Raw genomic sequence first — 15,469 nt, forward strand, 5'->3', positions numbered from 1 at the left:
AATATTTGGTATATTCGTTATATATAACGAATTAAGATTAAGAAAGAAAATTTATTTTAGCGGATAAAAAGATAGTGGAATATAATCTTTTCTAACATAATATGGCTCCGCCTGGTATATGTTGATCTTGGCACCTTCAATAAGGTAAGCAAATAATATAATAGCGCGATAGTTCCGAAGACGCTAATCAAGTATTTTATATTTGATGATCCCTATGGGTTGCTTTAATCACTACATAGTATAAAACAAAGTCGCTTTCCCTGTCCCTTTGTCCATGTATGCTTAAATCTTTAAAACTAGGCAACGATTTCGATGTTTTTTTAATGGATAGAGATGGATAGATTCAAGAGGTTTATATGTATAATACCATCTATTTAACTTCTCCGAAATTAACGCGTGCAAGGCCGTGGGCAAGGCTAGTATGTAATTTTAAATTCAATATCATTGCATTATTAAACTAAGCGATTACCCTTTCAATAGAAGTTATAGCGCGGGAGAGGACAATTCAACAACCATCAGCCAGTATTTTATATTTGGATGATCCATATGAGCTTAATATGTAATTAAAATGTATATCAGTGTATTATTAAACTTGGCATTTACCTTTAAGGTGTGAAATGGTGTGCGAGGAGCAATGGCATTGCTATGGCGGGAAAGGCACGCGGCAACATGTCTGACTTAGGGCTGCCTAGGTCTGAATAAGCCCTTGGTTTTTTCTAAACAACGCAAGTCAAACTGCTTTTGGGTTTTGGAAGATGTAGCCATAAATAGAATAAACTGGCAATATAAACTACTTAAATGAGAAAAAAGGTTTCATAACGCTTAAAACAATAACTCTTTTTATGTGGATCGAAAGAAATAAGGAATTTTGATTAAACTGTACAGTATATTATATGCAATACTTTTTTTCATTCATTCTATAGACTTAATCAATTGCTGAATTTTTCATTCACGGTTCTCTTTCGTCTTATGTTTATGTAAGGAGTTTTGACATACATAGCAAAACATCGATAGCACGAATTAAACTTATCTTTATAGTAGAAACCTATGTATTTCGTTTAGAATTTAGAAACTCGTAGCCCTGTGCGAAGCGAATATCTCGCGAACCCGTTGTAATTGAAAACATACTGTGTTCCGGCAGTTTTAATCGTCCCGACGTAATGCGATGCGCACGATATGCTATGCGATTTATTTGCCGACCCATCGGGTGCCTAGTTTTGATTAGTGAATAGGCGTGATTTAATTGCGTGTAGTTTTCTTACTGCAATAGAACAGCAGTGCTATTAACTTCACTTTTCGGTGAAAACCGTTTTATAATAAACGCGGTGAATCCAAAAATAAGAAGATTCGTCGAATTTTTAACATTCATAGATAATTTGGACATAGATACAACAACATAGATAATTTGGACTCGTATCCGAGTAAGAAGCGTCAAAATCCTATCAATGTAAAAAACAAAAAAAAAACTTAATAGATTTCGTTTCTAAATTAGACCCAGTCAGCGAATAATAATCTAATTTGAATACACAGCCTTCATTACTTGCCGCAGAAATGCGCTAAATATCCCAACTGAAATAATGTAACAAAATTCCGCTTAAAATTCGGCTGCACGCTCTAAACTAACATTACATAAGTGTTTGAAACTAACATTGTATATAGTGAACGGAATAAATACTGTTCAGAACTTCGCATCGTGCTTAGGTAATTGCTAAACCTAGCGTGAGCGCTTTTTACCACAACATTACTGCAACTTCTAGCAAAAGTTGGGAACAGCTGGGAACTGGTACTCCAGCGGAACTGGAACTTTGTAGACTACATAGAAACCACAAAGGTACGTATCAGCGCATCAACGCTATCTGCTTTTGAATGCAAATGAGTTGGAAAAGTCCGCTGGCGCAAGAAAACTAATATAACATGGCGCTGACGGTCGCGCTCGTTGGTTTGTTGCTTATAATAAATTCAGTTCTAAATAACACAGTTTCAACCTACCACTTTATATTATATTTTACTTGAGTTTGTTCATATATTATGACTTTGTTCCTATATCATAATTATTAATTAAATCATAGAGTCAAGATAAGAAAAATACTCTTCATTGTAGTGTTTTATCTCTGCCAAAATTGGTCTCTTCAAATTCTCAATTCATTAATATTTGAAATTATGATTAGTTTCGCATGTAAAGAAATTGTGATTAAATGACGAACGAAGCAACGGAAACGTACGTTATTCATTCATGGTCAAAATTATTCAAAAATTCTGAAATGACAAGAAGACAGACAAATGATCATGAAGGATACCTCAGTGAAGGGAAATTAAAATTCTTATATAGTATATTATTATTGAATAGATAATACATATTGAACAAACTTTTAATGTACGTAAGAAAAACAAATTGCTAGGAATATTGAATTTTGCTGTACCATCTATGGGTTCGATATACTAATCAACGTAAGGTTGCTTAAAATTTGTCTCACACGTAAAAAATAAATTACGTTCTTAGATAACTTGCAAATGTAATCGATCGATGATATCTGAGGCACCCTCTTCCCATCTTAATTCGGGTTCACTGACCTCAGGACCCTTTACGATTAATGTCCAAGGGGTCGAAGAGACTTGCTAATACAGTAAAATTAAGATGACCCTCCGTAACCCCTGACACCCTAGAAGAATGGCCATAAAACAAATGGTCTAATGACGGTACTTTATTGTCCGGGTCCTATTTCCTTAGATTAATGTATATAAATGATTAAATGTATACTATGTAATTAACTCGGCACTGCTGTAACGTTATATTGTGGCTACAATTACTTTTTGTACAGCGTTGAGTAATAATATGCTGTTAGTAATGAACCTAATAGAGGTTTGGTGTTACTTGATGCTTATAATTTTTAGTTGAGTTTTTTTATTATGAGACGTTTGATAGATCTGATTTAGATGGAAATCAACCTTAGACGTAATTCAATCTATCTCTGTAGAAGTTCAATTTTCTGCTGCTAAATCTTATCAGATCTCAGATCTCAGATCTGATATGTAGGTATGTAGGTACACATCTTAGTTTAGTTAATAGGACTAAAAAATCGCATCGATCAAGTCAAAGTCGGATTCGCGGCAATAAACGTTTCATATAAATACGCTAAAATGGAACTGCTAAAAAAGGTGCTCGCTCTATTTATAATCGTGCTAAGTTAACTTTGATTTTCAATAATATATCTCCGAATCTTATGCTTAATAGCTGCATCAGATACATCATCCATGACAGCCAGAGCCTGGTGACAGACGGACGGATAGATAGACAAAGAGAAGTTTTTTTACAAGGGTTTCTGTTTTATCCTATGGGTACGGTACGGTACGTTACGGTAATCCTAAAAAATCATATATAATATTTTGTTGTAAATATAAATGCTTACTTGAATTCAAGCCATATTAGCATATGAAAAATAGCTCATATTTAAAGTGACAGCACCAAATTATTTGAACTTGTGTATAACTCTGGAATTACATCTTGCATCTATATTTTCTTCGAACAACTCAAACTCAAACATTTATTCATTCAACTAGACTTCTTATAGAAGCGCTTTTGAATCGTTATATTACACAGTTATAACATTTACTACAACATACAACCATCGTTAAAATAATACCATTTAAACATTAAATATTAGAATCGTATAACATATTCCTCAATTAAAGCCTTAAATAAAACAATAAGACATACTCTGATCACGAATGGTACGCAATTTGTCATGGTACCTACATTTGAAGAAGCTACAGAAAATTTTACAAAAAACTAAGAAATCATAATAGAAATAACACTTACAATTCAAATGCTAAAGCGAAAACTATTGCAGTATGCTCATGTATTTTATATGGAAATTGGCTGCTGCCTCCGGCGGAAGCAGGAAGTAATCTCGACACGGGTTCTGTAGCTACTCCTTTCATGGGATAACGGAGATTAATAATAAGAATTTGCTTTAAGACTGGCCTTGTGAATATGAAAGTACGGAATTAAATTTACAACTGCACGCTTAGGAATAATTTCTTATAATTGAGTGTTTATAATTAAACTAGCTTTTGCTCACGGCTTCGCACGCGTTTAATTCGGAGTTTAATAGATGTTATTGTACATATAAACCTTCCTCTTGAATTACTCTATCTATTAAAAAATAACCCATCAAAATCCGTTGTGTGGTTTTAAAGATAAAGCTTACAAACAGAGTCGGGAAGCGTGCTTTATACTATGTGGTGATAGTGCATATAAAGACAATATTTTTAATATATTAATATTGACTTTTAATACATAATATTGACTTTTAATACATAATTTTCAGGAGTTTTCAACCCGTATAACGTCGTTAATGAAAGTATATAGAAATTTGCAAAAAGAGTTATGTTCTCGAGTATAAAAGTATACAATTGTGTACGTAAAGCTATACGCCTTTCCAAGAAAATAACTCATACCTGACACATAATACATTTTCCCGAAAACATGGCAAACGCAGTTGCTACGCACCTACAAACTTATATAAAATTTTCGGGTATGTTAAGTAAACGATAATTAAATTGGATTCAAGGCCCTCCCGTTGCCAGTTGTTATTTGTGAGGGAAACAAAGGCCTCCCTTACTATTGGGCTGTTTGGATTGCAACTAAAATTAGTTTTGCGACCCTTCGCGGAATGAAATTAGTACCCCCAGACGTATTTTACTTAAGTACACGTATATGAATCTTTTATGTGAACGTATCTTGCTAATGGATACGACTGTAAAACATTTAATCTTAATTCAGACATTTGAAATACGACACATAAAGATATAAGAATTCTATGAAAAAGTACATCGTGGTTTTTCATTCTGTCAAATCTCTACCACTATTCTTTCAGCTTTGAGCCGTATTGCCAACACTGTATTCCATTTATTATTTATGATTCACCGAATAAAATCATGTATCTCACCACACACAATCTATAGACAATCGCTCTACAAAAGACAAAGGAATAGAGTATAAGGTAGTCTATGCCCACTTTAATTGTCTTTCAGTTGTGAGTCATAGAAATGCTAGTAGGTATTGTCTTATTAACTAAAGACTGAAGTGCCTACGCTCCTCCCTCTGCCTAGATAGGTATTCAATTTTCCTACAGTAGCCTTTTGTTTTGATAAAGGACATCGACCACAAAGATGGCTTCTAGGCTTTCACACACCATTATTATAACGTTAATTGTTCTGTTCGGATTGTACATATGTATGCATGTTATTAAAATAACGGTTTCTTGATGAATGTGATATCCTATTAATATTATAAATGCGAAAGTTTGTAAGCATGTGTGTGTGTGTTTGTTGCTCTTTCACGCAAAACCTGCTGAACCGATTGCAATGAAATTTGGTATGTAGACAGCTGGACAACTGGAATAACATATAGGCAACTTTTTATCCCGAGATTCCTACGGCATACGGACTTACGCGGGTGAAACCGCGGGGCGCAGCTAATAAAATATAATATAAAAATAGAAATACTTTTATTTAGTAAACCACCACTTAAAATATAATATACTCACATCTAAAACAAAACATGAAAACAATTATAGTCTATATGAATTTTGTGTAAAATAAAGAAAAATGAGCCACAAACAAGGCAGTCGTAATTCTTTGCAGAAAATATAACGAAAGGTAAATAAAAAGCAAAGTTTTACATAACGGAGTTGTAGACGAGTGCAGCGGCATAAATCACTGAATCACTAAATGTATGGCTGCCGATGACTGATGGGTGTCCGGTACTGTCTGTATACAAAAACTGAGCTTCTATTATGATTTTAAGCCTAGTCTATTTGGGAATTGTATTATTTTGTCCAGTACTAAAGGGACTGGTAAACACTCACAATTAGTAACTCATTGACTTCATAAAAAAGATTAAAGTTGATTGAAGATTACGGTCGAATGATTGAAGTCATCTTTAAAGCGGTGAAGGATTTTTTTTCCTTTGTTTTCACAATGTATTCCGAAATATAAAGTACGTATTACAAGTGTCGATAATTCTGCGTTAGCGGTCTTGTGAACTAATGGTTATTCTTCAACAGATTTTCACATACATATAGATACTTTTCGATGACTGTAATTAGTTGTTTTTTTACTTTGTAAGCAAAAATTATGAGGACATTATTTTATAGTGGAGTAGGTTTTAGAGTATGAAGAAGATTTTTGACTTAATTTTGGTGTCAAGTGGACCGGTATTTTATCAGATGAGTGAGAGATATTTTTGATAAGTAATTCAAGCTAAAACATTCGCGAAAAAGCCATTCCAACTGTCTTACGCTGATGCGGTCTTCGCCCAATATAGTCTACATAGTTCGTTCTCATTTGACATAAGTAACCTTTATCGGTGCTTGCTGCCCAGACCCACAGCAAAACTTTTCCAATTACGGAGTCTGTCAAGTGACCTCCCCCCGTCCCGTGCCCGCAGGCTCTGCCCCGCCCCGCGCTCGCCGCACAAAGAACTTTTAATTGCTTGCCTTCGTTTTAGCAATCAACGAGAGTAAGCACTATTTAGATTGGCTTATTCATTACATTGTGGTTAAATAACTATTTTGTTGCGATTAATTGTGTGTCTTGAGACAATTTGTTTAGGTAGTTGGTAGCGTGCGTCGATTTAAAAAGAGCCGGGGAACAGCGAACGTGCTGAACGGGGAACGTTAAATTATTTGTGTGCGATTTTGAATTATTCAGAAAATAGATTAACACAAAGTTTCCATGATATTGCAGAGTTATATGATTTCAATCAGATTTTTATACTGTTTTAATCGATAATTAATCTAATCGAATAAAATATTCGAATCCATTGGGATAAACCAAAAATTTATTTTGCTTTGAGTATAAGTTTTATTTGCGTTCTATTAAATAGAAGAACGAATCTATCCTTATCGATCGTACACATATGTAACAGCAAATACACTCATTCTACGTTATTAAATATTTCTTAAATCAAATCAACTACGAACACAAAAGAGCACGTACGATACAACTCGTCGAAAATTCGCTAACAAAATTTGAATTTTCAGCCACCCTCATTAAACTAAGGTCCGAAACTAGCAAATTAATTATAAAATACGTCAAAACAACACACGAAGTTCCCCACCCATCTGAGACAAAGGCAACCCTTAATTTCGACCCTTCATCGATCTTAAGGGTGACTTGGGCCCAGGGGGAAGAAAATCGCGGGGTGGCAAAGATTAGAAGGGGTTAGTGTATGTCATGTTCAGTTGAAATTTCGGATATTCCAGTTACCCTCATTAAGGCGTGAATGGCGCTTGGAATTTTGCGCTGATACATAAGGAACGTGTACATTATATATAGGATACGCGTTTGAATTCAAGAATTTAGAACAATAGTTAAATCGTACAAATCATTTTGTAAGTGCGTGTACATATAGTCATTGCTGTATAAACTTTATGGTTTTAAATTCAGAGTATTCATGTGATCTAGGGCTTTTGTAGTTAGGTAATTGGTAATTCAGATTACCTTTACGGGGAAGAATAGTATATAATAATATATTTCTCTAGTTTAACGGACGTTTCCAAAAAAGGAGGTTCTCAGTTCGTCTGTTTCTTTTTTAGTTTTGTTAGTTGAATAGTCTGTGGGTTCCCAATCGCTTCTTATTGTGTTTAATAGGAAATAGTTGTCATTGGGTCCTATTTTACAATCTAGTCCCTCTCCAGGGACTTCAATGGCCTTTTGTATAAAAGAATTTTAAACTTTACGATTCAGATATTTGCCGTATAATAAGTTCGTACAATAAACAATATTGAAACGCGAAGAACAAACACACCAATATCTATGATGAATATGTTTGTGAGACGGTTACAATTGCGGTCCACATTCCGCAATATATTATAACACCTATTCGTCTTTTTATTTACCGGGCTGTTTGTCGACGAAAATGAACAATTATATGAAACAAATTAAAAGGAACATGTACTGCTACATAATATTATATTTAATATCTCATTAATTTAGTAATGTTGCTACTTATTAATACCTAGATATTATTTCTTGTTTATAAATATTTGATAAACAACACCAATTTTATTTGTTCTATTGTTTTATTTCAGTTACATAATGTACATAGCTATACATTATTAACGTTAACAAAACGTTAATTAAACATATCTAAAACTTATCATATATTAAGCGTCTCATTCCTTTAATATCTACTAACGAAATTGTAAAGCCAGTCACGAATACAGTACGTATGAAAATTGTCCAATATACACGACTTGTCTTAGTGTGGGTGGGTCGGGTTTTATTAGAGGGGGCCTGCGGTGAGGGGTCGCACTTCTTATGGCATTGAGAGGGCTGCCATTTTGCCCAACGATTAGTTTTACGCTTGGCCTCTACTTTCGTACAAATTTTGGGTTTGATATCACGTGTGTTATACAACTGTTTTTTTATTGATGTCTTTCTTGACCAAGAAATATTACGTAGTATACAGATGTAGAATTAATACTTAAAATGTAGAATACATATAAGTTTCAACGAGTTTAATTTTATTTTTACGATTTAAAATGTTAATAAGATGAATTCGTGTGAGCATGTACCAATTTTATATAAAAACCATTGTGCATTGCTAAATTAAAAAAAAAAGGAAAAATCGGCAACCCTATCTCACATCTAGCGTAAACAAAATTCCTCCCCATTCGGACAAGAAATTACATACTTTAATCTTATCGCCGGAGTAAAATAGAATATTAAATCGGCCTGTCGCCGGCGTCCGTACTAAAACTGCCGACATATTCGATTTGACGGGACGAGAGCACATTTCTTCTTAATTACACCGTCTAATGTTGGTATTTAAGATACTTTTCATGCATAATATGTAATCCTATGTGTTCGGATTTTCCAACATTTTTATTAGTAGGTACTTTGGATCTATTTGCTGTGTTAAAAGTAGATATAGTACGTTTCATGATGGCCTTATTCATGCCATTTCTTTTTGATGTATGTAGATTTTAATGTATTTTTGTACAATAACAGTTGATGAGTGATCTGTTGGTTTTCATCAAATTAGACGCATAAGTTAAAGTACTTGTTTGCTCAACATGACGATTTATTGATATTTCAGAAAATATGAAGCATAATATAAAATGAATAACGAGTAATTATATATATAGCACAAAAAAATAACGTACACATAAATCAGATAAGAATAAATTTACTTACATACAGTGTATCACACTAAATTACTAGACTGTCAATAATAATGTAAAGATATAAAAGCTCTAAACTCAAACAAACTGTTGACACAAAATACTGGGGCATACATGGCTACTATTTATTCTACAAATTACCTTATTACCTACGTTCACGAATAATTTTAGCGCGAACATTAGACAAACAAAGCAAAGCTCTAGAGGTCCGATCCGTATCTTTGAGGGTCGACATTCACAAATATCTAAGTGGGGTACCTCCTTATCCCTCCACAGTCCGCACTATACCCCCTCCCGTCCACTAAGCATTGCTCTGCGAAATTAGAAAATTTGCCAGCGTACGTCCCTTTCTATTCGTCAGTTCGTTACTAAGATAATTCTCATCTTGCGCGTACTGTTGTAATCTCATTAAATTTAATTGTGTTACGAGTTTTTGAGCTTTACTTATATAATTGGTGTACTCTTGAGTGATGGCTGTAAAACATTGTATTGTATGCTTATCGATGTGTATTTTGGAGCTCGTTTTGATCAATATGTTTTATAATGAGTGTTATGAAAACACATCGTACCTACCTACTGTAGATAATTGTTACACAAAAAATCGATATTCAAAGCGATTGTCTATAATAGTTTTATGAGGTTAAAAGTATAAAGGATCGTTTCATGATAACCTGTCTAGCCACGAACCATTTAACATTCAAATAGAGCGATCATCATTCCCTTGCTAAAACGCATGAATAATAAAAATGGCGGCTCTAACAATGACGTTCGAATATTTGAAATTAGAATCTCCATTAAGAAACGTTCAAAAGTAGCCAAAAAAATCGATAAGTCAAAAATATTCAATTAAGTGCGAACATTAATATTCTAGCATCGCGGTCGTGAAGTACCGGGGGATAGTGCGGCTCCCACCCACAAGGGGGTGGAAAATGATGGCCGAAATCCACGTTTTTAGGCCTATCAAGCTTTTTAGTATGGCGAACACGTACGTTATGTTGAAAATGCGTTTATTTATTAACTTTACATGTATTAGTTCATTAGGTGCTGTTATATACGGATTACTTCAGCGTATGTTTTATTGAACGATTTGTGTAAAAATTTGAACGCAGTAAATTTTGTAGTGGCCTGAATTAACTATATTTTAATGTTTCATTATTCAACAATTTGGTTGTAATAAAACTTTTTATACATAGCATATATTTTTTAGGAATGCATTTGAACGTTTAAAATTATCTATTTAAGGTTTGATGACTGAAAATTTCAAGAGTGGAAAAGCATGTACGTCATAATGTTATGATCCAATTTGCTTTTCTTGTTCAAACAGAACTGAGAATGGAGAATATGCCCAAATACAATATACGTTAGTGCGTAACGATTTACTGATACCGAAAACAGACATAGAAAACATCAAAGTATAAGTGAATCCATCGGAAACTGTTCAACACACGCACGCTGACGCGCCACTATTAATCATAGAAAATGACGTAGGCTATTGTGTGACTCTGGCTCAAAATTGTGAAAACCTACCCGTACGAGGCGAACTAATAACGTGCTCCGCTCACACTTCGGAAAATACCCAGAGGGGGGTACCGTGCGCACAAAAGAACAAAAAAACTTATTATTTTTTGATTTGTATAATTGTTATCTATTTGTACAACTGCTGTCGAACGGTATTTGATATCGGGGACGACGTAAGACATGACGAGCTAACGTAACTTCTTGTATTTTTATAGTTTTGTGAAGTGTTCGTTTAAATTTAATCAAGTAGTAGGTTCTGTAGTAGCACTTATGTTGGTATCATGCTGGATATGATTGTCGTTTCAAATAACATTGAAGAGGGAAATAGATAGATGCTTATTTCTTTGCTTTGTTTATTTTCATTGCCACAGGAGGAATGAAAAATTCTGTAAATCTCTCTGAAACTCTTCGTCGGTTGTTTTATTAAAATGTGAGCGAGAGTTTTGTGAAAGTTTATACAATAGCTAATTATGTAACATTTGCTTACATTGATTCGTATACATAACCTCATATTCTCTTTGACATTATTGGAATGCAAAATTCACTGAAATGTTTATCATGTCAAATATTTTGAAAATATCTTACTAAGCTCTTATTATTGTTTTTTTTTTGTAGCAAACTGTAAATTCCTTCAATACGGTAGCAACATCTTTTACTAAACATCCCTCTACCAATGTGACAAGGGTTGACAAGATCAGATTTCTATGTAATATGATAACACAGACGAAATAAAAAAAAAAAAACAAAAAGTATTCTTTTTCCGACTCTACGTTATACAGCTTGACGATGATGCCGTGCCGGAGTGTGCGTGCACTCACCGCTGTGTGTGTATGCGTGACGTTTGCGACCGACGTGATATATTGAGAACTGCGCCAAAAATCGCAATAGTTTATGTAACGTTTCGTTTTGTTTCATACGCATGTTGGTTGCGGTTTTGATTTGTTATACCATAATGCCTTTGTTGCGTGTTCTAGAACAATCTAGAATATTTGCATATCTTGAATGACGTACCTGCTCATGCATATAATCCATAATACATAAATATATTTTGTTCCATTGTATAATAAAGAAGCTGTGGTTTATTATCAAGATTTATTTAAATTTATTTACCTAACATAACTTCCATCCTTCCTTCCTTCCTTTCTTTGACAACGTGATATGTTTATTTTATTTACATCACATGTCCTAGTCTACAACCAATTAGACTTTGATTGGAAGAAATATTCTTAAGCTGTCAATTGATTTTAAAAACAAACTGATTTTACTGGTCATCATCTTCGTGTTTGTATTAAAAAAAGACTTCGTCAAATATAAAGTTTACCTAGCAATGTTCCAAGAATATCTACGAAATTTATGCCTAAACAAGCTTCAATGGACAACATCATAATTTACCTACCTAATATTCTAGTACGGATGCCTCAAGCAAATGGGACAATGCAGCCAATTAATTAGCAACGAAAATCTGGCCATTTTACTTTCATGTACCACTCCGATGAATAGCGGACAGACAATAGAATTGGTAGTACGAGGAACAAGCTAAATATAACATCATATCACATCTGATCTACAGGAACTGCAACGTCAATTCGTCTAAGGATTTTCTATTTATATTGTTTTTTAAATAGAAATATATGTCGAGATAGGTATCACACTCCATTTGTTCGGCGGTATGCAATCAGCGATCAATTAGACACAAGCTGCGTCAACAATTAGATACATATGAAAGCATGCCATCCGCAAATAATGCTTTGTGTATTTAAGCTATATCCAACAAAATAAATACAACGAATTCGTGCATTCGTTCCACTTCGCCTCCGATCTCATTTGCGGTTCTCAGAGGAGGAATACAATGCCTATGTAGCTATATTTCTGAATTTTATGCCTACGTGCACGACCAGTGTTATTTGATCCGTCACTGTGAAAAGAGTGATGTCATTTCGGGTGTGGTTTAGACTTTTGCGGGAGAATTGAGGGCTCATGTTGTTTTGGGCGACGCACGTGTGTGAGTATAGTTGGATAGTGTAGGGGGAGACTCCCTCGTCGCGTCATCGTTGACTATTGCGCTTGTGTTAGAGAATGCACATTTAAAATGCCCTCCCCATGACGATCACAGAGCCGCCATTTTAGTTCTTTTTTACGTAATGATTTTTTGGCAAAATATGTTAGCTTTTTAGATGTACTAAACGTTACTTGCTTTTTACGGGATTCAATCAGATTTAATGCGCAAAGCTAGGGTAGGTACAGCTTTGAAAGGTAAAGCACCTTTTTTCCATTTAAAGAATTACTAGTTGCGCCCTGTGGTTTCACGCGCGTAAGTCCTTATCCCGTAGGAATATTTGGGGTAAAAGTTGCCTATATGTTATTCCAGTTGTCAAGCTGTCTACGTAGCAAATTTCATTGCAATCGGTTCAGTAGCTTTTGCGTGAAAGAGCAAAAAACACACACACACATCCTTACAAACTTTCGCATTTATAATATTAGTAGGATAGTAGGATAGGATAGCAGGATTTTTGGGACCTAACATAGACAAAAGAAAGAGAAATCATCGAAGATTTGTCAAGTCAATATGTTTCGATCGTCCGATCGCATAGCTATGTGCATAAGTAGGTTATTTGATAAAATAAATTAATATGATTTTAATATTAAAGGCTGAATAGTTTGATTGGTTGCGTGAACGCCCTTTTCTCTGTTTTGGAAAGCCCAATAAAAACAAATATGATGATTTGAGAAACAAATGTCTTGAACCACAATCAGTACCATTTACCTACAACATTCGTCCGTCAACTTAAAACAAGATCCTTGACTGCATAGTTAACGTAACATAAAAACATTATGTATTTACGATAAAAAAAAACAAAATAAATGCAAGCAACCTACATGTATATTTGTATTGATATTTTATTAAATTAAAATTAGAATGCTGATCCGTACTAATACTTTATTAAAAGGCGATGCAACACAAGCCTGATATCTATAAATTTTCTTCATATAAGTTTTTAATCAGTCTTCGCGTAATACTAAGACGTTTTTCACATTTATTAAGGGTTTTTACTTTCCAAACTAGCTTACCGCCCGCGGCTTCACCCGTGTGGCCAAAAAAATCCCAAACATTCTATTTATATGTTTTAATTAATGTTGGCAGACATCTTGTTAAAATTTTACACTCATAGAAAAGGAATGAACAACCTCACATAAAAGCATGCAACCTTTGATTATTATGACCTTTAGTATTGGACTACTCGCTAGGTAACAATTCTGATAAAAAACTTACACTAAACCGACCTATCTAAAATCGTTAATTCGTTCAGTCTTGCTCACGCATAGTTATCAAGAAAGTTTACTTCAGATATAAAAACTTAATTTAAATGTATCATTCTTTATTTAAAGGCAACACAATTGTTGTTAGTGTTTTTCTTGTAAGTATGGTAGAATGTTATATAAATGTCATATTCCAAATTGTATATAAATACCCAAAATACAGGTTAAGACAAAAAATATTCAACCAATTTTTGTAAGTTATTTTGAAAGGAATCATAGAAATGAAACCTTTATGCTTTGTAGCAGCAAATTAATGAAAATTTAGGTATTAACGGTAAGTAAATAATAATCTCACCTTAATATATCGCACATAATCACTATATAAAAATTCCGAAATAATATACAGTTTTGTTTCTATAACATAAGAAAATTAAACACAAATCACTTGTCTTCTTATCACATTGCAAAACAACTGTTTATCCAAAAACAATTTTTTATCCCACAACCAACGACAGCTCCTTGAGGAATAAATATCTTGAGGGCAACGGTCACATCTGATTCTCACATAAATTTATTGTTATTTGCATAAATGAGATCAAGGGGTCAGTGAACCGGTTCTATGATTTGTCTATTTGATCTTCAACACTTCACCTTCAAGCCCTTTTGATGGACATCTTGACCAATATGTTAGCTATATGTATTTATTATACAATATTAGCTTTTTCCCGCGGCTTCGCACCGGCATGCGTTAAATTCGGAATAGTTTAATATATGTTATTATACATATATACCTTCCTCTTGAGTCAGTCCATATATTAAAGAAACCCCATTAAAATCCGTTGTGTTGTTTTAAATATTCAAGCATCCATAGGATATAGGAACATAGAAAGTGACTTCGTTTAATACTATGTAGTGATACAGATGCTTCTGTCTGTAATGATTTTCTACAAAAATTAAATTATTATTTTCGTTGTAACATTACGTAAAATAGGTATTTTATTCTCTGGATCATATAGCATAATTTAACATGAATATCTTCTATATATAAGCGTATTTTTTGATTTTTAAACAAAATCGTACAACGCGACAGGAGGGGTTGACAAAGTTTAGTCGTGGCGCACATGCTAGGCCAGCTGTAGTTATTACGATGGTATTACACCGATTAATTACCTTGTCATGCGTTCTCCTTTTTACCCGACTGTGTAAGAAAGAAACGTGATGTTTTTCTTCACGGTGTATTGAACTACATTCCTAAGAATTTGGTGTAAGAGTAGATAATTTTTAAATGTGATTAAGTACGTAACATACTATATAAATTATATTTTAATATTGGTTTCTGGAATAGGAAATGCTTATAAATGAAGCGCTATCGAATGAAAGATAGTATAAAAAAAAATTCCATTAGTTTTCTTAAGATCGTTGACATGCTTTTGACGTGACAACGTCTTAAATTAGGTTGCGGCTCGGAGTCACTCATGAAAAAGTGTAACGCCCGGTAACGT

The sequence above is a fragment of the Zerene cesonia genome, chromosome 8, assembly GCF_012273895.1.
Source record: "Zerene cesonia ecotype Mississippi chromosome 8, Zerene_cesonia_1.1, whole genome shotgun sequence".
In the NCBI taxonomy this organism is placed as follows: domain Eukaryota; kingdom Metazoa; phylum Arthropoda; class Insecta; order Lepidoptera; family Pieridae; genus Zerene; species Zerene cesonia.